The sequence below is a fragment of the Saccopteryx bilineata genome, chromosome 1, assembly GCF_036850765.1.
Source record: "Saccopteryx bilineata isolate mSacBil1 chromosome 1, mSacBil1_pri_phased_curated, whole genome shotgun sequence".
NCBI lineage: Eukaryota > Metazoa > Chordata > Mammalia > Chiroptera > Emballonuridae > Saccopteryx > Saccopteryx bilineata.
In genome coordinates, this window is record NC_089490.1 from 316,491,436 (window position 1) to 316,516,559 (window position 25,124).

The 25,124-nt window shown below is 42.4% G+C and overlaps 1 pseudogene; it reads right to left on the reverse strand.

Annotated features, from left to right (window-relative positions):
- Window positions 1-6,066: 6,066 nt before the first annotated feature.
- LOC136315909 (PDZ and LIM domain protein 7 pseudogene) lies at window positions 6,067-7,804 on the reverse strand (annotated as a pseudogene).
- Between the last annotated feature and the right edge of the window lie 17,320 nt (window positions 7,805-25,124).

Below are 25,124 nucleotides of genomic sequence, written 5' to 3' on the forward strand. Positions count from 1 at the left end.
CAATATAGGGAGATCAGAAAACAACTCAATGAACACAAAGAATATATTACCAAGGAAATTGAAACTATAAAAACAAATCAAACAGAAATGAAAAACTCAATTCACGAGCTGAAAAACGAGGTAACAAGCTTAGCTAACAGAACAGCCCAGATTGAAGATAGGATTAGTGAAATAGAAGACAAACAACTTGAGGCACAACAGAGAGAAGAAGAAAGAGACTCAAAAATAATAAAAAACGAGAAAGCCCTACAGGAATTGTCTGACTCCATCAGAAAGAATAACATAAGAATAATAGGTATATCAGAGGGAGAAGAGAAAGAAAATGGAATGGAGAATATACTCAAACAAATAATAGACGAGAACTTCCCAAGCCTGTGGAAGGAACTAAAGCCTCAAATTCAAGAAGCAAACAGAACACCAAGTTTTCTTAACCCCAACAAACCCACTCCAAGGCACATCATAATAAAGATGACACAAACCAATGACAAAGAAAAAATTCTCAAGGCAGCCAGGGAAAAGAAGAGTACAACATATAAAGGAAGGCCTATTAGATTATCATCAGATTTCTCAGCAGAAACTCTACAAGCTAGAAGAGAGTGGACCCCAATATTTAAAGCCCTGAAAGAGAGGAACTTTCAGCCAAGAATACTATACCCATCAAAGCTATCCTTCAAGTATGAAGGAGATATAAAAACATTCACAAATACAGAAAAGATGAGAGAATTTATCAACAGAAAGCCCCCACTCCAGGAAATACTAAGGGGGGTTTTCCAACCAGATTCAAAGAACAAAAGAAAACAACACCACAAGTAACAGCTCCACCAAGAACACAATAAAACCAAACTTAAACTGTGACAACAAAGGAAAAAAAGGGGGGAGAGGATGGAGATTAACAGTAGCAAAGGATGATGAAGTGCAGAAATACTTATAAGATAGGGTACTACAATGAATATGGTAGGTACCCTTTTCATTACTTAATGGTAACCACCCTTAAAAAAACCACCACAAAAACACTCGACTTAAAAAAGGTAGCAACAGAGGAAAGAAGTATGGAACACAAACAAACAAAAACAAATGATAGAAAAACAAAAGAGAAGAATCAAACTAGATACAAAACTAACAGAAAGCAATTTATAAAATGGCAGTAGGGAACCCACAAGTGTCAATAATTACACTAAATGTAAATGGATTAAACTTACCAATAAAAAGACACAGAGTAGCAGAATGGATTAAAAAAGAAAATCCAACTATATGCTGCCTACAAGAAACACATCTAAGCAACAAGGATAAAAACAAATTCAAAGTGAAAGGCTGGAAAACAATACTCCAAGCTAACAACACCCAAAAAAAAGCAGGCGTAGCAATACTCATATCTAATAATGCTGACTACAAGACAGAAAAAGTACTCAGAGACAAAAATGGTCATTTCATAATGATTAAGGGGAAGTTGAATCAAGAAGACATAACAATCCTTAATATATATGCACCAAACCAAGGAGCACCAAAATATATAAGACAGCTACTTATTGACCTTAAAACAAAAACTAACAAAAATACAATCATACTTGGAGACCTCAATACACCGCTGACGGCTCTAGATCGGTCATCCAAACAGAGAATCAATAAAGATATAGTGGCCTTAAACGAAATACTAGAACACCTGGATATGATAGACATCTACAGGACACTTCATCCCAAAGCGACAGAGTATACATTTTTCTCTAGTGTACATGGAACATTCTCAAGAATTGACCATATGTTGGGCCACAAAGACAATATCAGCAAATTTAGAAAAATTGAAATTGTACCAAGCATATTTTCTGATCATAAAGCCTTGAAACTAGAATTCAACTGCAAAAAAGAGGGGGAAAAACCCACAAAAATGTGGAAACTAAACAACATACTTCTAAAAAATGAATGGGTCAAAGAAGAAATAAGTGCAGAAATCAAAAGATATATACAGACTAATGAAAATGAAAATAAGACATATCAGAATCTCTGGGATGCAGCAAAAGCAGTAATAAGAGGAAAGTTCATATCACTTCAGGCCTATATGAACAAACAACAGAGAGCCGAAGTAAACCACTTAACTTCACACCTTAAGGAACTAGAAAAAGAAGAACAAAGACAACCCAAAACCAGCCGAAGAAAGGAGATAATAAAAATCAGAGCAGAAATAAATGAAATAGAGAACAGAAAAACTATAAAAAAAATCAATAAAACAAGGAGCTGGTTCTTTGAAAAGATCAACAAAATTGACAAACCCTTGGCAAGACTCACCAAGGAAAAAAGACACAGGACTCAAATAAATAAAATCCAAAATGAAAGAGGAGAGATCACCACAGACATCATAGAAATACAAAGAATTATTGTAGAATACTATGAAAAATTATATGCCACCAAATACAACAATCTAGAAGAAATGGATAAATTCCTAGAACAATACAACCCTCCTAGACTGAGTCATGAAGAAGCAGAAAGCCTAAACAGACCAATCAGCAGGGAGGAAATAGAAAAAACTATTAAAAATCTCCCCAAAAATAAAAGTCCAGGCCCAGACGGTTATACTAGTGAATTCTATCAAACATTCAAAGAAGACTTGGTTCCTATTCTACTCAAAGTCTTCCAAAAAATTGAAGAAGAAGCAATACTTCCAAACACATTTTATGAGGCCAACATAACCCTCATACCAAAACCTGGCAAGGATGGCACAAAGAAAGAAAACTACAGACCAATATCTCTAATGAATACACATGCTAAAATACTAAACAAAATACTGACAAACCGAATACAACAACATATTAAAAAAATAATACATCATGATCAAGTGGGATTCATCCCAGAATCTCAAGGATGGTTCAACATACGCAAAACGGTTAACGTAATACACCATATCAACAAAACAAAGAACAAAAACCACATGATCTTATCAATAGATGCAGAAAAGGCTTTTGATAAAATACAACACAATTTTATGTTTAAGACTCTCAACAAAATGTGTATAGAAGGAAAATATCTCAACATGATAAAGGCCATATATGATAAACCATCAGCCAACATCCTATTAAACGGCATAAAACTGAGGACTTTCTACCTTAAATCAGGAACAAGACAGGGTTGTCCACTCTCTCCACTCTTATTCAACGTGGTGCTAGAAGTTCTGGCCAGAGCAATCAGACAAGACAAAGAAATCAAAGGCATCCATATCGGAAAAGAAGAAGTAAAGCTATCACTTTTTGCTGATGATATGATCCTATACATCGAAAACCCGAAGGACTCCACAAAAAGATTGTTAGAAACAATAAACCAATACAGTAAGGTCGCAGGATACAAAATTAACATACAAAAGTCCATAGCCTTTCTATATGCCAACAATGAAATATTAGAAAACGAACTCAAAAAAATAATCCCCTTCACGATTGCAACAAAAAAAATAAAATACCTAGGAATAAACATAACAAAGAACGTAAAGGACCTATATAATGAAAATTACAAAGCATTGTTAAGGGAAATCGAAAAAGATACAATGAGATGGAAAAATATTCCTTGTTCTTGGATAGGAAGAATAAATATAATCAAAATGGCCATATTACCCAAAGCAATATACAAATTTAATGCAATTCCCATCAAAATCCCTATGAGATTTTTTAAAGAAATGGAACAAAAAATCATCAGATTTATATGGAACTATAAAAAACCCCAAATAGCCAAAACAATCCTAAGGAAAAAGAATGAAGCTGGGGGCATTACAATACCTGACTTTAAACTATATTATAGGGCCACGATAATCAAACAGCATGGTATTGGCAAAAAAATAGACACTCAGACCAATGGAACAGAATAGAAAGCCCAGAAATAAAACCACATATATATGGTCAAATAATCTTTGATAAAGGGGCCAACAACACACAATGGAGAAAAGAAAGCCTCTTCAACAAATGGTGTTGGGAAAACTGGAAAGCCACATGCAAAAGAATGAAACTCGACTACAGCCTGTCCCCGTGTACTAAAATTAATTCAAAATGGATCAAAGACCTAAATATAAGACCTGAAACAATAAAGTACATAGAAGAAGACATAGGTACTAAAATCATGGACCTGGGTTTTAAAGAACATTTTATGAACTTGACTCCAATGGCAAGAGAAGTGAAGGCAAAGATAAATGAATGGGACTACATCAGAATTAAAAGTTTTTGCTCAGCAAGAGAAACTGATATCAAAATAAACAGACAGCCAACTATATGGGAACTGATATTTTCAAACGACAGCTCAGATAAGGGCCTAATATCCAAAATTTACAAAGAACTCATAAAACTCAACAACAAACAAACAAGCCATCCAATAAAAAAATGGGAAGAGGACATGAACAGACACTTCTCCCAGGAAGAGATACAAATGGCCAACAGATATATGAAAAGATGCTCAGCTTCATTAGTTATTAGAGAAATGCAAATCAAAACTACAATGAGATACCACCTCACTCCTGTTAGATTAGCTATTATCAACAAGACGGGTAATAGCAAATGTTGGAGAGGCTGTGGAGAAAAAGGAACCCTCATTCACTGTTGGTGGGACTGTAAAGTAGTACAACCATTATGGAGGAAAGTATGGTGGTTCCTCAAAAAACTGCAAAAAGAACTACCTTATGACCCAGCAATCCCTCTACTGGGTATATACCCCAAAACCTCAGAAACATTGATACGTGAAGACACATGTAGCCCCATGTTCATTGCAGCACTGTTCACAGTGGCCAAGACATGGAAACAACCAAAAAGCCCTTCAATAGAAGACTGGATAAAGAAGATGTGGCACATATACACTATGGAATACTACTCAGCCATAAGAAATGATGACATCAGATCATTTACAGCAAAATGGTGGGATCTTGATAACATTATAAGGAGTGAAATAAGCAAATCAGAAAAAAACAAGAACTACATGATTCCATACATTGGTGGAACATAAAAATGAGACTAAGAGACATGGACAAGAGTGTGGTGGTTACCAAGGGTGGGGGGGGAGGGAGGACATGGGAGGGAGGGAGGGAGAGAGTTAGGGGGAGGGGGAGGGGCACAGAGAACTAGATAGAGGGTGACGGAGGACAATCTGACTTTGGGCGAGGGGTTTGCAACATAATTTGATGACAAAATAACCTAGACATGTTTTCTTTGAATATATGTACCCTGATTTATTAATGTCATCCCATTACCATTAATAAAAATTTATAAAAAAAAAAAAAAAAAAAAAAAGAGAGAGAAAGGGCAGGTGTTCATTATTTCAAAAATGATGGGTATTGTCCTATCTATTAGTTTTGACTAGTTTTCATGATAGTATGGACTGGCCATTGATATCCTCTAGGTGACAGGCATCCAAATGGCATGGCTGGAGAAAGGGGTGTATTGTGGTAAGGTACCAAAGAATTGCAAAAATTAATATTAATATTTTAGGAGGAAAAGTCAGGCTTCTTACCCCATCCTTTCTTTAGAGAATGGAAGGAGAAGAATGCAGAAGCATTCTGGCTTGCAAGGATGAGTGGGTCATTTAGTTTAACTATAGTTCTCTGAAAGGATAAAGGTTATCTGAAGAACTTCCTTTCCCTTTCAATAGGAGACAATGTTTGCATCCCTACACTGATTTTAACTCTCCCTCCCTTCCTGGAATCCTGAGAGTAACATATACCTCTTGGCAAAGAAGGGGAAATAGACACTAAAAGATCTGTGAATTTCTTTGATATGTAAAACAACATCACTGTTGTGTTACCTTGAAAGTTCTAATGTTTTTTATAGATCCTCTAGACCAGGGGTAGTCAACCTTTTTATACCTACCACCCACTTTTGTATCTCTGTTAGTAGTAAAGTTTTCTAACCGCCCACCTGTTCCACAGTAATTGTGATTTATAAAGTAGGGAAGTAACTTTACTTTATAAAATTTATAAAGCAGAGTTACAGCAAGTTAAAGCATATAATAATAATTACTTACCAAGTACTTTATTTTGGATTTTCGCTAAGTTTGGCAGAAGAAGTCTTTTTTTTTTTTTTTTTTTTTTTTTTTTTTTTTTTTTCACAGTTGGATACAGGTTTATTGTGGCACTGGGTGTGAAGAGGAGCTGGTGTGGCCAGCACCGTGTGCGATGGTGGTGCAGGGGGTGGGGGGAAGAATGGGAGTGAGGCAGGGCCCAAGGACCCCCAGGCTCAGGCGAGGGGTCAGGGGCAGGGTGACCTGTGCCAGCCCTATCCAGAAATCTGGTGGGATGACTCCAGAATCAGTGAACCCTCCGGCAGGGCAGGGCAAGGCAGCAGTGGGCTGGAAGGGCTCACACGTGGGAGAAGGCGTGGCTCTTGCAAAGGGGCTTGTCCTTCTTGGAGTAGAAAGTCTTTCCTTCCAGGTTGATTTGACATATTGCGCACACAAAGTATGTGTCATGCCAGCTGAAGCCCAGGGCCTCCAGGAAGCGGTCCCCAGCATCGATCTTGAAGTCACAACCTCGGCATTTTGTACCAAACATCTTCTCATAATCTCGCTCGCAGTACGGTGCCCCTTCTTCCATATAGAAGGCCCTGTTCCGAATGGGTGTCTTGCAGGCTACACAGGTGAAGCAATGCACGTGCCAGGTCATCTTCAGGGCATGCATGATTTCGCCTGTGATCTTTTTCTTGCACTTGGCACAGCTGGGTGCATAACGCATGTCATAGCAGGGTGGACAGAAGATGGCACCCTTCTCCTCGAAGAAGCCGCCCTCTTCCAGGACCGTCTCACACTGGCTGCACACAAACTCCTCGGGGTGGTATGCATGGCCCAGTGCCACCAGGTAGTGGCCCCGAATGACCTTGTGGCACTGGTGGCACACAGGAGTCTTGCCATTGCTGCCACTGCCCCCTCCTGTGCCTCCTCCGGCAGCCGCCTGCACGATGGAGGTGCAGTTCTGCAGCGGTGTGGGTGTGGCAGGCTGGCTGTGCCGGGTCATCACCGTGCTTGTCTTATCCGGGGCATAGCGCTCAGCAAAGACAGGGTCCACAGCCCAGGGTGGGCGGCTGGTGGGGCTGGGTATGGTAGGGCCTGCCAGGGCCAAGGAAAGTGGCTCCGGGGGGGGTGCAGGCCAGGGTTCCTGGGGTGTAGCTGAAGCTGGGACTGGGGCTCCTGTCCTGGGCACCTGGCTTGATTTCTTCAGGTGCTCCTCATCCGGGTCTTGCATGAACTCGGTGCCTGTGAGGTGGGCAAGGATGCGGAAGGAACGGGACTGGCCTGTCCCAGGTCGCAGCCGCCAGTCCTCTGTGTCCTCCACTAGCCGCTGTTTGCTGGCATCTGGGACCAGAGGTCTGAGCAGCTGTCCATTTTGCTGCGGGCTGCTGTCAGCGGGTGGGGGCGCCCCAAAGGGTCGCGCTGTCTTGTTGAGGGAAGCGCTGGGTGCAAAGGTGTACCGTGGGGGGTCCGCTGCAGGGGCCGTGGCCTTCTGCGGTTTGCTCTGAGCCGGCTGGGCCCTGCTGAGACCCAAGCTGAGGCGCTCCCCACAGGCTCGGATCTTGTTCTGAGCTTCAATGTGCATGAGGCCTCCAGCATTCTCGCCATCAATACTCAGCACCCAGTCACCAACAGCCACCCCAGCCAGTGCAGCTTTGCCTCCAGGAGTGAGCCGGGAGATGGAGAGGGGAACATTGAAGTCCTTGCCCCCCTGCAGCCGAAAGCCCCAAGGGGCTGGTCCCTCCAGCACAACCTTGAAGGAATCCATGGTGTCTGCTCCTTTCTTTGCCCCGCCGAAGCGCTGCTCCGCAGCTGGCTCCCGAGAGCCGCCTCGGAATCGGCCGCCGCGCTCAGAATAAGTCTTTATAAAACAACTTAGTATAGTTAAATTTATCTTTTTATTTATACTTTGGTTGCTCCACTACTGCTCACCATGAAAGCTGGAATGCCCACTAGTGGGTGGTAAGGACCAGGTTGACTACCACTGCTCTAGACAAATGTTATAAGCTTGTTAATGATTGTGTCATGCTCCCCCCAACCTGTATGTGGTCAAGGGTATGCAACCAGCCTCAGAGTTATATTCGACACTGCACAATTTGGGTCAGCTATACCCCATGTTAGTCATATGCAGCTGGCTTAATCAGTAAAACTCCTCCAAAATTCATTTGGACTTGGTGTCTCTATATAAACCTGCAGAAGTAAGGTACATGTATGGCCAGTAGCAGGGCCACCATCACAGATGCCCAGCCCATGCAGGTTCACATTGGATTCGAACAGTCGGTAAAGAAACAATGGAGCCAAAAACTGGCGGGCCATTCCTTTATTCTAGCCTCATACTCAGCAGGTAAGGAAAAACACACAGGCCTTCAAAACCCACTCATTCAGCGCTCACAAAGCTACTGACACATTCAGATTTCCTAGACTCAAGGAACCCCCACCAGTCTAAGTCACCTCTGGTTCCCTATCTGTCAACACGGCTTCTTACTCTGCACAAACTGGCTTCTCTCTCCTTCCCCTCCATCTTGGCTTCTTTTTCTTCTTCTCCTTCTTCCTCACAAACTTTTCTTGGTGCAAAAACCCCTAATCCTGCAAACATTAGCATAACAAGGACCCTTCCTAAGCAGGAATGCAATCAGCAACCTCACAGACCAACACCAATCACCTGGGCAGCAGCCATTTTTAACTATAAAAGTGAGCAAAGTAAGAAATCATATTTTACAAACTCATTTGCCCAACAGGGTGTGTGTCAAAGAGTCTTCAGCTGAGCTCCCCATTGTATAAAGAGAAGTAGAGATTTGACTTCCACCTGACCCCTCCAAAGCTCCTTAGTTCTCTCTTCTGACACTACCAGAGTTCAGTCATTGTTCTTTTACTGCTGGGATCTCCTTGCCCCCAGACTACCTCTCTTGGGTGGTATAATGGCACTTCATCAGCTATATTCTAGAGTGGTTGAACCATAGGTACGTTAGCAACCTGCGTACATGCAAAATGCTCAGTAGGGAAGCAGATAGCTCTGCTGCTGCCCTTTCTCCTTACTGTGCCAACTTTCTCCACATGTTTCCCTCTACTCAAATAGCAACAGGGTGCATTTCTATGTACCCTCTGTACCAGGAATGAGACACCAGGTTCTGCTTTCTGGAGTATCCCAATTGTTGGGCAAATAAATGTGTTAGGATTACTTGCTTGTATTTTGCCTGATTAGTGCATGAGCACAGGTCTGCACCATATGTGTATAGTCTATGTAAGGCTGTGAGTGCTTTCCCTCAGGGCAGCAGATTTCAAATTGTGGATTTCCTGACTGCTTGGGAGGGGCCATTGTTTGCTATTGTTTGCTAGGGAAGGGTTTATTCCCCCCAGCCTGTTTTTCTTGGGAGTCTGGAGAATGAGAGGAAAGCAGTTTTCTCTGCTTGCTTGCTTGTTTGCCATTGCGAGACTTGAATAAACGGAATGGCCCACCATCCTCTGGCTCCACAGTTCTTTTACCGTCTTCCTGAATGCAACATGAACCTGCAAGGCCACTGGCCTTAAACCAATCTTTACAACTAGTTTGGCCAATGCCATTTTCAGTTGGCAGAGGTGGCATAGGGAGTTCATGCTTTGCTGACTCCAAGGCCCTGAATATTTCCACTATGCAATAATGGAGGTAGAAGAAAAATTGGAACACAGAGCACAGAAATGAGGTGATGGGAAGACTTCAGTTAGCAACCCCACGTCAGAGGTGATTCCAGGCACAGTCTGTCCATGATCTAATCTGACAGACTTGGCATTTCTATTTCTCTGTCATTTGTCTTGAGAAATTCCATTCCCTTGGAGGTATTTCTTAAGCATAGAAACAATAATTACTTTAAATATAACACAAAAGTCGAAACAAAAATCTATATAGCTTATACAATTATAGACTACTTGATAAAGTATGAAAGGGCATAGTTCCCTTCTCAGATGTACAGGTGGTGTAAGGGGTGTGTCCTTCAAAAAATATTAATATGTATAATAATTTTTAAACCTTCACAAAGCAATCATTTATTATGTCACTGTGACAGATTTACTCAGATTTCATTTAAGATAGAAGAATATTTTTAAAAGTTGACTATTAGAAGTTTCATTTACACTGATAGGAAAATTTTACCTGAGCAACTTGGTACTAAATCTTAAAATGTGTCTGAATATACAGACCTGAAAAGGACTTCAACCATAATATCCTCAGGTCCATAGCAATGCTGTTAATTCAGGTAGTCAAGACCTGCTGGTCTGTGAGAAGTGGCTCATTTCGCTGTGGGGATAGCACAGATATATGCAACCAAATACTTAAGAAGTAAGTATCAAATCTATAGGCAGAATCTCACAAATTATAAAAATTCCTTTTTAAAAACTAGTGAAGGCACTTTTGCTTCTAATAACAGCAGGGTAGACCACCAATTCACCTAGCAAAAAGAACTGAAAAATACGGAAAAAACAGTTTAAAATTTTGATAGCTTGGGACTAACAAAGCAGACAAAAAGTCACAGTGACACGATTAGGAAAACGAAGAGATCATGGAAAGAAGAACATTGCAGTGGAAACTCTTTTCCACAGAGGAGGGTATCAGTTCTGGAGGACGTGAATGAGAGGCTGAGAAACTAATCCTTGTGATGGTCAAACTGGACATGGTCCACCAGGCAGAAAGGACTCTGGCAAATTCCTCTGCTTTATTTAGTTTGGTACCCAGAAGGTCACCACCCAAAGCCTTGTTTTGAACAAGGGAATTCTACTCCTTTGATACTAATTCCAGATATAAGAGACAGAAGGAAGGTCACACCTTTCTTTTTGTCACCAAGGCCACTTGGTGATACAAAAGACTGGTCCTGCCCCTACTCACTCTGCACAGAGATTCTAGTTGTTCATGCACAACTGAAACCCTATCATCTTGCAGAGTGGACTGCTGTTTGATGCCACTTGTTTCCCTGTGTCTACTCTGCTTAAGTATATATACAGCGTGTCTTTCACTATACGTTAGCTTTAGCTACTCTAAAAATTAAACAATGTCTCTGGGGACCTGTAGTGCCCTCAATGTGAGTTTTTCAAAACTCATAGATTTTATACTTTGAGTATACGTTTCTGGAACATACCCCCCTTTGGCTAGAATCTGCTTAGCCAGGTATACATCATATGCTAACAAATTAACCAAAACGAGCTTAATTTTCTTTAGGAAGTTTTGATTCTAGCAATAATCCCATGGTAAAAAGCCCCATTTTAGAGATGAAGAAACAATAGTTCAAGAAAATTAAGCCACTTGTTCAAAATAATGGCCTAAGTTTTTTGTGAATTAAATCAGTTATCTACCCTCCTCCATCAACACCTTCAAATACATGCCTGCAGCTTAGATTTATATTTGAAAGGGCAATTAAAGCAGAAATATTTTGGTAGTGTTCAATATTAGTTATAGAACTACGATAAGGGGCCAATAATTTTCAGCTAGTTGGAGACTGACTGTTGCAACAGGTCTGGAAGTGCTGGTTAAAATAAAATGACATTATGATCAGGTACAAGATAACTTCAGAGAACTGTTTTGAGCAAATTAGAAACTTCTATTGAACTTATGTTTATCTTCCTCATAAAAACATACTCTTAGTTCATAATCTAATTTTTTAACCATTGCTTAATGTGTGAGAATATCACTTTCCCTCTGTCTCAGCTTGGGCCATCCTTTATGTTCATCTTATCACTGACTGGACATGACTCTCTAGTGTGGTCAATGAATACATGAAATACCATCCTGGATAAATAGAGACATGTCCAATTTCCAGAAGCAGAGAGAATGGCAACAATGATTATGTGGTTTAAATCAATATAGCAACAGTAATGCCAACACAATCCATTCCCATGGTGAAAGTAATTTAGCATTCCTGTTCAGACATCTCTTGCTATCCATCAATTACTAGGTCAGCAAGAAATCACAAATTCCAACTGAGCCACCTAGATAATTGTAGAAGGCTTCTGTGCTTGTTTAATCCAGCAATGCCAGGCAGAAAGCAGGGCTGAGGAAGTTCCACTGCAGCAAAACAAACTTGCTTCTGTATTTCTTTCACAGCCTCACTCAGATGCACTGGAGCCTGGAATGAGTGGCATTTTTGCTTTATCTGAAATGTAGCAGTGCTCTCCAAATCAGGATGCGGGCATGCTACCCCAGCAATAGCATCTACTTTGGATGAAAGCAGAATATATATATCAATGGAAACAGTGTAAAGCTGTTCACGTTTATTGAATGCTTACTGCACATACATTATCTCACGCCACACAGCCATCTCACTATTTCCATTTTTACCGACCAAGAAACTGAGGCTTAAGAAGGTTCAATAACTTGTTTAAGCTACTAGGTGGCAGAGTCTGCCTTCAAATTCAGATGTTTCTTTTAGTGAGGAATCTATGTGCTAAACAAGTGTGTCATGTAGGCCCTGTATGCTGTACTTAAGAACAGCCTTGTCTCTCTCACTAGTATAGGCTGCCCCACGCTGCAAGTAACAGGAAACTTAGTGATGGCTTAAATACCAGGCATTACTGTCTCATCCCACAAAACATCAGATGCCAGAACAATCTGAGTCTTATCCAGAAGCTCAACGGTGTCATCTGGGACCTGGACTCCATTTCACCCCTACTTCTGCTCTGTCATTAGGGGTCAGCAGTTCCAGAATGGCTGCCAGGACAGATCTCCTCCCACAACATCTTCCAGAGGCCAAAAGTTGTTGGAATAGGGCAGGCCTTCTCCACAGAGCCCTCATTTTTACAGCAAGGAAAGTCATTTTCAGAAGTCTCTCTGGAGGGTTTTCTTGTTGTGCAATTTGCCACAGTGTAGTCATAAGCCACACTTGAACTAATGGCTGTCCCTGAGAATGACTTTGCCACAATTGGTTTAATCTTATCAGAATTTGCCACCCTCCCCCAAAGGCTAGGAGAAGCCACATGAAGTCTGTGTATTCCTAACACCAGAGGAAAATTGAAGTCTTTGAAAAAGGCAGTCCATAGGGATAGGAGGCAGAGAGACTGATTGGGTATTCAGCTATAGCTTACCAACTTCTCCGCCTTTGGCTGCCCAATACCCATCTGTGCCATTCTTTATGCTAAAAATAACAGCCTCTCTCTTGGCACTCGTTCTTCCATTTCCTAAAGGGAGAAATCTTCAAGTCTCATCCAATTTTTGCATCTGGCTCCAAGTCCCTGGCATCTGGGAGATACACAGTTTTCTTTATCGTTTCCATATGTTTAGTCCTATGCTAAAAGACAAGTAATCTACCCGTAACACACTCGTGTACACTGGAAGAAATGGAAGAAGATAACTGTCACAAAACTTACATTTGAACACGTGTTGGGCAGATAAAATGTATTATGCTCACTTTGTTAAAGATGGCGCTGCCCACGTGGAGGCCGTTGCCCAGGTGATATTAATGTGTGTCTCTGTGGGCTGTGGGCAGGCAGGATCCTTGGGTTTTGGGACTAAGCCTTTCCCACCCTTTTTGATGTGGGGTGGTACAATCCCATCATGCCTCAGATAAGTGACTTTGTATTAGAGACTTCCCTATTTTGTATATTGGATTAAAGGTTTTGATTTCTACACTATAAAATAGGGGCAGAGCAGGAGTTTGCTCTCTCGGTTCCTGAGATTATCATGAGAGGAGAGAGCAGAGAGAGGTCACATGGAGGAGGCCATGAGAAGCAGCCAAGATGGTGGAGTGTTGAGTGAGAAACAAGTTTGTGCAGAGTTTGTGCAGGGAGAAGGAAGGAGATGGGGAACAGAGGTGAATAAGTCTGGTGAGCTAGAAACCTTTGATTCTAGGAAACTCGGATAAGTCAGTAGCTTTGTGGGCACTGAATGTGAGTGGGTTTTGGAGCCCAGTGTGTGTTTTTACTTGCCTGCTGGGTGCAAGCTAGGATTAAAGTGATGGCCCACCAGTTTTTGGCTCCACTGTTTCTTTACCGACTGTCTGAATCCAATGTGAACCTGCATGGGCATGGCTGCTGTGATGGTGGCCCTGGCTACTGGCTTTACAACACGGATGTAATGAGAGGCAATCAAAGAGACTGGTGAATACATCCCTACTCATCCAGACAAGAGTAATGAGGACTGCCTAAAACAGCACAGTCAGCTCCCAGGACAGCCAACATGGAAGCCTGGGTCCTGCCCTCTGAGAGAATGTCCCTTATCCATTGTCCTCAATTGACGTGGTTCTGCCTCCCAGGAGGCTCTCTCTTGCCCCCTGTCCTCCATAAAGCAGGTTTCTGACCTCTGGGTTGCTCATCCTTTCAACCCATGTCTGAGATAAGCATTGTGAAGACTTTCTGAAGGATGCAGAGATTGGGCTGCTCACTCCATGTGGGTTCAAGTTCACAGCTTGCAATGTGCTGTAGACACTGATCACTCAGGCTGTTCTCCGCCAGCCTCAGGTTTTCTTTAGCAACAGAGTGATACACAATCTTAGTTGACACTTCCAGTCATTTACATGGGTCAGTAACCACAGGTAAAATTTTTATTCAATGTAGTCACTGCTTTTGAAATTTTTGTTTCCCATCCATTGTCTGTCTGTTGGATAAACAAGTGTTTTTTTAGGTTTGCTCGCTTGTATTGGGTCAGCACCATGTGTGTATAGTCTCTGGAAGGCTGCAGGTGCTTGCCTTCAGAGCAGCAGATTGCAAATTGAGGATTGCCTGTGTAAGGCCAGTAGCCACGGCCACTATCACAGCCGCGTGGCCCGTGCAGGTTCGCATTTGATTCGAACAGACGGTAATGAAACAATGGAGTCAAGAACTGGTGGGCCATTATCTTTAATCTTAGCTCACACTTGGTGGGTGAGAAATACACACAGTGGGAAAACACTTCCCTTTCCATTCAGGGCTCCCAAAGCCACTGACTTATCCAACTTTCGTAGAATCAAAGGTTCCACCTCACCAGCCTTATTCACTTCTGTTCCCCATCTCCTTCTCTCTGCACAAACTCTGCACAAACTGGCTTCTCCTTCAGCACTCCACCATCTTGGCTGTTTTTCCTCTTCCTCCACATGGCCTTTCTCTGCTGTCCTCCAGCATAGGCTCCTCTGCCCCATTTTATAGTATAGAAATCAAAACTTTTAATCCAATATACAAACAAAGAAGTCTCTGATACAAAGTCACTTATCTGAGGCATAATGGGATTCTTCACAAGAGTGCACCACTCCCTATCATGCAACAGTCAAGGGTGTAGGGAAAGCTTAGTTTTAAAACTAAGCCTTAGGCTATAATGATGTTGCCAGTTTACAGCCTGTCTCCCACACCCAAAGCGAGCAAAAATATATGTCATATTTAAAAAATTATTTGACTAACAGCCTGCCTCCATGGGGAGGGGCGATTGTTTGCTATTATTTGCCTGAGAGGAGGTATTTTTGCCCAGCCTGTTTTGCTAGAAAGTGCTGAGGGGATTGGAAGCCCTGCTGAGGCTGGTGGGGGCCTGTGAGTCTGAAAGGTGAGTCGGGAGAATGAGTCCTGGTTGTGGAATCTGAGACTGAGTCAGGGCCTGAGAACCCTGAGAGAAAGGGAAGCAGTTTTTCCTGCTTGTTTGCTTGTCTGCTGTAAAGCCAGGAGCCGCCATCGGGGCCATTCACATGCAGGTTCGCAATGGATTCGGACAGTCGGCAAAGAAACAGCGGAGCCAAAAACTGGTGGGCCATAGTCTTTATTCCTAGCTTGCACTCGGCGGGCAAGTAAAAAATACACACTAGGCTCCAAAACCCAATCACATTCAGTGCTCACAAAGCTACTGATTTATCCGAGTTTCCTAGAATCAAAGGTTTCTAGCTCACCAGCCTTATTCTCCTCAGTTCCCCATCTCCTTCCTTATCCCAGATACAAACTCCACACAAACTGGCATCTCACTCAGCACTCCACCATCTTAGCTGCTTCTCCTGGCCTACTCCACGTGGCCTCCTTCTGCTCTCTGCTCTGTTCTCTCCTCTAATGATAATCTCAGGAACCAAGAGCTGAGTCCCGTTCTGCCTCCCTTTTATAGTGTAGAAATCCAAACCCTTAATCCAATATACATAATAGGGAAGTCTCTAATACAAAGTCACTTCTCTGAGGCATGATAGGATTGTACCACCTCACACCAAAAAGGCTTAATCCCAAAACCAAGCCTCAGGCTACAACAATTCTCAACACACATTAATATCACCTGGGCAATGGCCTCACGTGGGCAGTGCCTATTTTTAACAAAGTGAGCATAATACATTTTATCTGCCCAACATCTGCCATTATGAGACTCTAATAAACCAAATGGCCCGCCATTTTCTGGCTTCACAGTTTTTTTATCATCTATCTGAATCCAATGAGAACCTAAAGGGCCATGGCCATGGCCGCTGGCCTTACATTGGGCACAGCCAGCAGGATTTGGATCAGATTGATATGGAGCCGCAGCCTCCCTTGAGGGGTGGGGTAGAGTGGTCATTGTTATGGTTTCCTATGGCTTTCTTTTTGAGGACCATGGGCAATTTTTTATAGCCTTGCAAGTGACTGCTTGAGGATAAGAGCTCCAGAATAAGCTGCAAACCTAGTGGCAGCAACATCATGAGCTGGAACAGTCACTGAAGAAAGAGTTGCAGATCTGAGAACTGCAGATCAGGCTAAAGGCTGAGAACCAGCCATGGCTTGACCTGGAAAAGGAGGCTGACTGGGTTCCAGAGCTGAGATGCAGGCTGAGCACTGATGGCACCTGGAACTGGAGTGATCTACAGGTTTGTGAGTTGCAGTTTGCCCTGGAAGTTGAACGTTGGCAGCAGCAGTTGTTCGAGAAACGAATGTGAGTTCAGCTTCAGGCAGAGAGCCGGCAGCCACAGCAGCTGCAGATGGGGCTGTGCTGGCAGAGTGGTTCTGAGTGAGCAGGAGCAGGTGTTTCCAGCTCCTCTTCTGAGAATAAGGAGACTCAAGCTGAAGCTGCCATTCACACACTTAGAGATTGGCGATTGGTCGTCCAGAAGGTAAAAACCCAGTGGCAATGAGTTCCTCCCCTCATGGGGTTGCTGCCATTGTGGAACATAGGAGTGGATGGCATTATGCTCTCTGGAGCTGAGATGGAGAGGTTGGCCACTGGTGCCATGCACTCCTCCTTGGGCAGAGGCAGATTAAAGTTGGTCGAGGCCCTGGGTTCAGAAGAAAATATTGGGCCCCTTAAAAAAAGAGAGAGAGAGAGAAGGAAAATAAAAATACATGTTAACCATATTTTTAAATAAATATTATATATATTATGTATTAATGTTTAAAATTGCGCATATGAAACCAAACTTGGTATCATTAGAAAAACATATAAAGTTGAGGTTTTGTGGGGCCCTTCAGAAGTCGAGGCCCGGGGCACATGACCAGTGAGCCAAATCCACCTCTGTCCTAGGGCAGCAGTGTCTTCGGAGTTGCCATGACCAGGGATGAGGGGGGAGACCTGAGGCCCTTTATGAACCTAGTTGCCTATAATGGACCTTTACCTTGGTTATTTGCACAGACAGCTGGACTATCATGGACTGACTCTTGGACTGCAACCAGAGGGGGGCATGGCTCCCTTGTTGGATGGACATGCTGCCTTTGGACAGTATGAGAGACCCTGATGGAGGGGTCAGCTCCAATGGAGTTCCTCCTGCACCTGGAAGCTGCTCTCAGCCTGTTGAAGAGATTCACCAAGGACACTTTAAGGTTTTCATGGGCACAGCCCTGGACTATACAGGCCCTCCCACCTACCATGGAGTAGGGGGCTAGAGATGGGCCTCCAGTTAGCACCTTGGGCAGAGTGCTCAGAGAGACTTTGTGAAGGGCACCTGTGTAATTGTTGTAATTGTATAACTTGTGCTGTTGCTATAGTTTGTTTATGTAATGTATCTCATTCATCACACACAGATACCTGTGATGTAGATTGTGAAACAAGCAAAAGGGGTGGAATGTTGGGTAAAGAAGTGTTTTTTAGGTTTGCTGGCTTGTATTGGTGCAGCACCTTGTGTGTATAGTCTTTGAAAGGTTGCAGGTGCTTACCCTTAGGGCAGCAGATTGCAAATTGCAGATTGCCTACTTCTGTGGGGAGGGGCAATTGTTTGCTATTGTTTGCCTGAGAAGAAGTACTTCAGCCAGGCCTGTTTTACAGGAGAGTACTGAGGGGTTTGGGAGCTCTGCTAAGGCTGGTGGGGGCCTGTGAGTCCATAGGGTGAGTCTAGAATGAGTCTGGGTTGTGGAACCAGAGACCGAGTCAGGGTGTGGGGAAAATGGCTGTGTTAGGCTTGCTCGTAGGTTTACTGGCTGCAAGCCCTTTGTGCAGAGTAGTGCAGGAGCATGTGACAGCGCTATTATAAGCATGTAAATATTTTCCCTCAGGGGGGATAAGGGAGATCCTGTCCTGCCAGTGAGAGGTGCTATTGGGTTTCTTTTGTCCTTCCTTGATCCCTTGCCCTCCACTGCAAAAAGCAGGCTTCTGCTTTTCCCTTGGTTTCTTTTTTGGCTTGCTTGTCTTGGTGAGACGCCAATAAATTGAAATGGCCCATCATCCTCCAGCTCCACTGTTTCTTTACTGTCTGCCTGAACTTAATGAAAACCTGCATGGCCACTGTGGTAGCCACTGGTCTTACATGGGGCTTGGGAGCTGTAAAGCCAGTGGCTGTGGCCACCATCACAGCAGCCTGGCCCATGCAGGTTCGCATTGGATTCAGAGAGTCGGTAAAGAAACAATGGAGCCAAAAGCTGGTGAGCCATTATCTTTAATCCTAGCTTGCACCCGGCAGGCAAATAAAAACACACACTGGGTTCCAAAACCCACTCATTCAGTGCTCACAAAGCTACTGACTTTATCCGAGTTTCCTAGAATCAAAGGTTTCTAGCTCACCAGACTTATTCACCTCTGTTCCCCATCTCCTTCCTTCTCCCTGCACAAACTCTGCACAAAATGGCTTCTCACTCAACACTCCACCATCTTGGCTGCTTCTCCTGGCCTCCTCCACATGGCCTTTCTCTGCTCTGCTCTCTAACGCTAATCTCAGGAACCGAGAGAGCAAGCTCCTGTTCTGCCCCCATTTTATAGTGTAGAAATCAAAACCTTTATTCCCATATACAAAATAGGGAAGTCTCTAATACAAAGTCACTTATCTGGGGCATGATGGGATTGTACCACCCCACATCAAAAAGGGTGGGATAGGCTTAGTCCTAAAACCAAGCCCCAGCTACAAGGATCCTGCCTGCCCACAGCCCACCCCCAACACACATTGATTTCACCTGGGTGACGGCCTCCACGTGGGCAGCACCATCTTTAACAAAGTGAGCATAATATATTTTATCTGCCCAACAAAAGCCAAGAAAGAGAGGGAAGCAGTCTTCCCTGCATGTTTGCTCATCTGCCATTATGAGACTCTAATAAACGGAATGGCCCACCATTTTCTGGCTCCACAGTTTTTTTTACTGGCTGCCCAAATCCAATGAGAACCTGAATGGCATGGTGTTGGGCAGATAAAATGTATTATGCTCACTTTGTTAAAGATGGCGCCACCCATGTGAGGCCGTCGCCCAGGTGATATTAATGTGTGTTGGGGGGCAGGCTGTGGTCAGGCAGAATCCTTGTAGCCTGGGGCTTGGTTTGGGGATTAAGCCTTTCCTACCCTTTTTGATGTGGGGTGGTACAATCCAATCATGCCTCAGAGAAGTGACTTTGTATTAGAGACTTTCCTGTTTTGTATATTCGATTAAAGTTTTGGGTTTCTACACTATAAAATCGGGGCAGAACGAGAGCTTGCTCTCTTGGTTCCTGAGATTAGAGGAGAGAGCAGAGCAGATAGCAGAAAGAGGCCATGTGGCCAGGAGAAATAGCCAAGATGGCGGAGTGTTGAGTGAGAATCCAGTTTGTGCAGTTTATGCAGGGAGAAGGAAGGAGATGGGGAACAGAGGTGAATAAGTCTGGTGAGATAGAAACCTTTGATTCTAGGAAACTCGGATAAGTCAGTAGCTTTGTGAGCACTGAATGTGAGTGGGTTTTGGAGCCCAGTGTGTGTTTTTACTTGCCCGCTGGGTGCAAGCTAGGATTAAAGACTATGGCCCACCAGTTCTTGGCTCCGTTGTTTCTTTACCGACTGTCCGAATCCAATGTGAACCTGCATGGCCCTGGCCGTGGCATCTGGCTTTACACATGGCTGCTGGCCCTACATTATCCTTTGATTTCTGCACCATAACCTTCATCTTCTCTTTTGGTTTCATGGTCTCTACTTTAAAACTTTTTGAAAAATATTGTCTTTGTTGAAGAAGCTTTCACCTTAATGGCTTTTTGCAGACAGGCTTGTTTCTCTTTCATTTAAAAATAATTAATAATGGGGCATATTGGCAAGAAGCCTGAGGCACTGAATTTATTAATTTTATCTTCTAATAAGTCTCCTGTGTTTTTGCTGCTTCATAAACTAGCTTTGGCTTGGGGGGGGGGGGGTGGACAGCAATGACCTTCAAGACTTCAAATGAAGACTATCAACCTAGTCAGTTTTCAGCTCACAGGCATAAAAGTGTACAAAACCTGTTCTCTTTCTCTCTGTCTCATAGAGGTTATGTTCAGAAAATTTGTTCTTTTTTTGTAGACCTTTATTGAAAGAGTCTATAAATATAGAGAATCACTCATCTGACCTTGAACCCTCTATGACTTGAATCAGGGAACTTTAGTTAAAAGCCCTGAGTGAATGTTTCTTGGATGCAAACACCAAGATGCTGTGTGAGTGAGTGACCTTTATGCAGACAGAAAGGAATGCATGTGAATGGGCTTTAGGAAATTAGCCTAGAGGTTCTGGATTGCCCCTTCCTTTGTGCTTGTTAATTAGCAAAAGAAAAAGAATGTACTGACTAAATTAGCCCTTTCTCCATGTCAGCAAAATGTCTATTAGTTATTCTTTCCTCTTATCACCTGGCCTCCCTCCGTTGTAATCCTGTTACCTCTGTTCTGCTTCTGATCAATAAAAGCTGAGGGAGAAGGAAATTCAGGAGGTCTTCTTTGCCTCTCTTGGCAGGCCTCCCCCTCTTCCTCTTGAGTAAATTTTTTCCATGGGACACTGGTAGTTCCCAGCAGGCTGGAGTACTACATATAAACAGCCAAAAAGTCCCATACATTGAATTTTATTTACATTTTGTTTCTAAACTAAAGCAAGATCAGAATGTAATCTGTGTCCCAAGAAGCAACTGGCAGTGGACCAGTTATTTTGTGACTACCTATTATTTTGTCACCTAACAGGTATCTCCAACTTCCCAGATTGGAATAGTGCGGCCATCACTGTCCATTTTGTCTACTCACTCAGCAAGTTCTATATTTTATTGTTTGTTCCTTACAGTTCTGGGACAAAAATTTGTATCATTCTGATTCTCTGTTTTTAAATAAGAGGTTATCTAATGAAAAGTAGTTGAAATTATATAAGGCTTATTATTTCAACAAGCCCAGTGACAAGATATTTCAAAGGCTATTTTAATCATCAATAATGTTCTCAAGAGCACATGTTTTTCCTCCTTCTTCTTCATCATCCTCAGGGTGTTGACAAATCAGCTTATGCTAGAATTTGGCTAGAGCAGCTCCAGATAATATCTCTCCACAGACCTTCATCCAGAGGCAAAGAATATAACAAAAAAATTAGCAGTGACTTGGTGCATATTGATCAAATAAGTTTGTAAATATGATATATAGGTTTGCTCACTTATAGTTTGCATTGGGTGTGGGGGACAGGCTGTAAGTAGACTGGGTCATTAAAGCCAAAGGCTTTAAGTTTTTAGTTTTAAGACAAAGCCTTTCCCACCCTAAGTGACTTTGTATTAGAGACTTCTTTTTTTTATATTGGATTAAAGGTTTGCCCCACTATAAAATGGGGCAGACCAGGAGCTTGCTCTCTCTTGGTTCCTGAGATTAGCATTAGAGGGGAGAGCAGAGAAAGGCCACGTGGAGGAGAGAAGAGGCAGCTAAAATGGTGAAGTGCTGAAGGAGAAGCCAGTTAGTGCAGAGTTTGTACAGAGAGAAGGAAATGGGGAACAGAGGTAAATAAGGTTGGTGAGATAAAAACCTTTGATTCTAGGAAAGTTGTATAGGTCAGTGGCTTTGGGAGCCCTGAATGGAAAGGCAAGTGTTTTCCTACTGTGTGTATTTCTTGCCCACTGGGTGCAAGCTAGGATTAAAGCAAATGGCTCACCAGTTCTTGACTCTGTTATTTCATTACTGTCTGTTCGAATCAAATGCAAACCTGCATGGGCGAGGCAGCTGTGATGGTGGCTTTGGCTACTGGCTTTACAGTGCAGTTCTGTCTTATATCAGAGTGAGAAATTTACCCAAAAGACTTACTATTTTGTTATATTTACCAGAGTGATATTCCATTCCTCTGCCTGTCAAGTGAATAGAATTATAGTTACCACTGCAAAAATCTTTGGAATCTCATCTGACTCCAATTTATATCCTCATGTCATCTATATAGAACATGACCTTGACAGATGCTTAATGGAGTTCAATTACTGTCAGTTTCAGAAATTGATGAACTTTTTTCTCTTTTCAATTTTCTTTCCAGAAAATGTTGTCTTAATTTCTTTATACTTCCTATGGGTCAAATACTGTGGAAACCTAACAAATGCCATATTAAAGGTTGTGTTAGTTCCTCTTCTACTAACTTCCCAGAAAAAGACTAAGAGAAAATATGATTTAAAACAAACAAACAACAAAAAAAAAAACCTAGAAGGAAAATAAAAGTAAAAAAAAAGTTTTTATTTTATTTATTTGAGGAAATAATTTTCTCTGAGCTCCCATTGGTGAAACTGAAGGTAGAATCTAGACTGGGAGTAAATGAAGGTAATAACATCCTGAAATTTGCTAATTTTTAAATGTCAGTCATTTGATGGTTGCATAGACCTTTCTTCTCCAAAGAAAGCTAACTTATTTCCTTCTTCTCTTGCCAGCCAAATCTATGATATATAACTTCCTCACCCAGTGTGAATGATTGATTTCATTTCATGGGGCAGATCATAATAAGAGCTAATATTTATAAGTGCTAACATAGTGCGTACTTACCATGCTTTTCGTGTGTGAACACTGTTCAGGTGCTTTGTTTATATTAGCTTATTTAATCTTCACGCCAGTTATTTGAGGTGTGTAGTTTCATTATGTCATAAGCCCCATTTTGCGACAAGAGGACAGATGTAAAGCATATAAACTTATTTATTCATAAGCATGATGTTGGCATTTGAACTTGAAGTCTGGCTGCAGTCACTGTTCTTGTAACCTTGATGATATTGATGCCTACCAACTGACTACACAAGCTCTTGTCCTTTTCACCACTGATGGCAGGAGTTGAGTTCTTAAAATTTTGTAACTAGTTTGAAGCATATAAACACCACTAGAATACTTTTTAAAATTCTGAATTTTGGCCAGAAAATTTGTGCTGACAGTAGAGAGCCAGGAACATCCCTTGGCAGTGAACAGCTTGAGCTGAGTAGAAAATGTCTCCTTCAGAGGCTCATTTTCTTGTTTACTAGAGTTTCTCTCACCATTTATTACCTCCTGACACTAAGGCTGAGAACTTATGCTGTTTCTTCTATTACAGTAAAGGCAAGAACCCACAGCTATTGAAGAGACACAAAGTAGTACAGTGATTAAGCACCTTGATCCTGGAGCCAGACCACTAGATTTAAACTCCAGATCCAACATGTATTAGTGTATTATTATAAGAATAATTTAATCTCTCTATAGTTCACATTTTGTATCTGTAAAATAGGGGTAATGATACTATCCACCCAACAACTTTTTATAAGAGTTATTAAATGAATTAATGCATTTAAATTGTTTAAACAAGCACCCTGGCACCTATTAAATACCATGTAGTCATTCTCCCATCAGTAGGAGGAAAACGGAAGAGAGCATTTCACTGGATAACTAAAGAATATTCCTATGTGATGTTCAATATGCAAACAAATTGTGATTGGCTTAGGTAGATTGGGTCCCATCCCACTACATGATCCCTACTCAATTCCTAAAACCAGGGAGCAGGAAGCAAGTATCTTCAGTTAGTCTCCAAGAGTTGCCTGTTGAAGAAGCATTAATTTAATCCCCTTTCTACATCTGTGGAGCCTGAGGCTCAGATTGCCCTGTGCCTCTGCCTAAGGTAACATGACCTGCGATGGCAGAGCCAGAACTCAGAGCCAGTCACCCATGCTGAAAGCCAGGATTCCTGCCACCTGTAAGGCCAGTAGCCATGGCCACAATCATAGCCACCTGGCCTATGCGGGTTCGCATTTAATTCGGACAGACGGTAATGAAACAACGGAGCCAAGAACTGGTAGGCCATTGTCTTTAACTCTAGCTCATACCTGGCAGGCGAGAAATACACACAGTGGGAAAACACTTCTCTTTCCATTCAGAGCTCCCAAAGCCACTGACTTATCCAAGTATTCCTAGAATCAAAGATTTCTACCTCACCAGCCTTATTTACCTCTGTTCCCCATCTCCTTCTCTCTGCACAAACTGGCTTCTTCTTCAGCATTCCGCCATCTTGGCTGCCTCTCTTCTGTAATGCTAATATCAGGAACTGAGAGAGAGCAAGCCCCCAGTCTGCCCCATTTTATAGTGTAGAAATCCAAACCTTTAAGCCAATATACATATAAGGAAGTCTCTGATACAAAGCCACTTCTCTGAGGCATAAATGGGATTCCTCATAAGAGTGCACTACCCCACATCATGCAGCAGTCAAGAGTGTTGGAAAAAGCTTAGTTTTGAAAAGATCTTAGTATTAAAAGGGCAGAAAAGCTTAGTCTTAAAACTAAGTCATAGGCTATAATGACTTTATCAGCTTACAGCCTGTCTTCTACACCCAATGCAAACTATAAGTGAGTAAACATATATATCATCATATTTAAAACTTACTTGACCGACACCACGGATCTCAAGTCTCACCACCTCCTTGGTATTTATTATACAATAAATGTACTGCACTTAAAGTCATGTTTGAGGCATTCGGTGTAACTGAAACTTTAGTTAAATTGTAAGTGGAATAGCCAGGGTTCTTTTTGACTCCAGGCTCCATTTTTTTTTTTTTATTCATTTTAGAGAGGAGAGGGAGAGACAGAGGGAGAGAGAGAAGGGGGGGAGGAGCTGGAAGCATCAACTCCCATATGTGCCTTGACCAGGCAAGCCCAGGGTTTCGAACCGGCGACCT